Here is a 2,080-nt window from a genome sequence, read left to right as displayed (position 1 = left end):
AAAGGCTTTCAAGGTGCCAGGTGACGTAGTTGGTGAAGATGGTTAAGTATCTGACCCAGGCACTGCGCTCATTAAAACTGGCTTTTAGGGACGCCTGGGTGGCTCAGTCGGTTAAGGCTCCGACGTTGGCTCAGGTCAGATATCACATTTGTGGGTTCGAGCCCCGCGTCAGGCTCTGTGCTGACAGCTAGCTCAGAGCCTGGAGCCTGCTTATGGTTCTGTGTGTCATCTCTCTGCCCCTCCCCCTTCATGCTCTGTCTCTCTCTGTATTAAAAATAAATAAAACATTTTTAAAAACCCTAAAAAACCTGATTTTAGTCACCCTGATAATTTTCTATTCTATCACTTCTAATCTTATATAACTACTTGCAAATCGTATGGATGTGTGCGTGGAAGGTATAAAGGTAGATCGGTTTTGTGTGCACACCTTCTGACCATCATTCTCAGGTTTGACACCAGTATGAACATTGATTTACGGTCTGTTGGGTGTATTAACCTGTGTGTCCTTTTACAGGAACTGACTGTAGCTCAGTTTACCTGAGTTAAAATCTGATCTGAACCGTGTACCAGATGCTTGACAAAAGATTCACGAAAAATAGAAGAATCATGTGTTCTCTTAGATTATTATAATTTGTTTTCCATGAATTTATGAGAAACTGTTAGATGCCCTTTACTAACCAGGAAATGCTTTTAAACCTTATTGCCTTTCTTGCTAGTCTAGTAAAACTTGATATTGCTATGAATCCCATTCAGGTCATAATCCTGCAAGAGTTCTTGTCATTGAATTCTTCCTCTTTGTTATTGAAATATGTATCCCTTGACTCAAAGACTACTGCCTTGTTAGAAATGTGGTCACAGACCTTTCCCAAAACTCCTGAACAGAATCTGCATTTTAATAAGATGTCCATTGCACTGCTGTGAATTCTGATTCATGTTAGAATATGCTAAGTATATCTGTAACTCATCAAAACTTTCCATTAAGAAAGAGACACCACATGACCCACTCAGTTGAGCTTCCAAGTTCAGCACAGCACAGGATCTCTCAGCTTATGAGTCTGAGCCCTGTGTTGGGCTGTGTGCTGGCAGCTCAGAGCCTGGAGCCTGCTTTGGATTCTGTGTCTTTCTCTCTCTCTGCTCCTTCCCTGCTCATAGTCTGTCTCTCTCTCCTACAAAAATAAAGAGAATCGCAAAAATAGTTTAATACAATAGACACATGTACTGTCTTTCAAAACTGAACAATCACAAAATTTTTTTACCAATAGACAACACCTGTGCCATTGATGTAAAGGCAGAATGCAAAAGTGTGTATGTCTAGGGAGTGCCTGGATGGCTCAGTCAGTTAAGGGTCTGCCTTTGACTCGGATCATGATCTCATGGTTAGTGGGTTCAAGCCCCGCATCGGGCTATGTGCTGACAGCTCAGAGCCAGGGGCCTGCTTTGGATTCTGTGTCTCCCTCTCTGACCATCTCCTGCTTGCGCGCTCTCTCTCTTTTATATTAATAATAAAGTGTGTATGCCTGGGTTGATGCCTTTATTTTACAAATTCTCTTCAATAAACCAATATTTATATCGGTTTATACCTCAAAGTTAAAGAACATATTAGAGCACAATACTGTGTCCCCAATCGTCTTGCTGCAGAAAGTAAGAAATTCATCTAAGCCAAACCCGGTACTCCTAATGTAACTGAACTAACAGGAGTTTAGTCCTTGATGAATCATAAAAATTCTACCAGGCAGGGATGTCAGACAAAGGAAAATTTATTTGGAAGAAATGAGATCACAAGGTATAACTTCAAAACTAGAGACTCACAGAGGAAGGGGAATGGTTTCCTTTTTTTAAATATGTATAGTAACTTTATTGGAGAGACAGAAAGGGCGGAAGAAGGGCAGAGAGAGAGGCACAGAGAGAGTCTCAGGCAGTCCCTGCACCATCAGCACCGATGCGGGTTCGAACTCACAAACTGTGAGATCATGACCTGAGCTGAAACCAAGAGGCAGAAGACTGAGCCATTGAGGCGCCCCAGAATGGTTTCTGTGTATTTAGGGTTAGGGTGGATATTTAGAAAGGGGAGGCTGGGGAT

This window comes from Suricata suricatta, chromosome 5, assembly GCF_006229205.1.
Source record: "Suricata suricatta isolate VVHF042 chromosome 5, meerkat_22Aug2017_6uvM2_HiC, whole genome shotgun sequence".
Classification (NCBI taxonomy): Eukaryota; Metazoa; Chordata; class Mammalia; order Carnivora; family Herpestidae; genus Suricata; species Suricata suricatta.
This window is presented reverse-complemented; position numbering follows the sequence as displayed.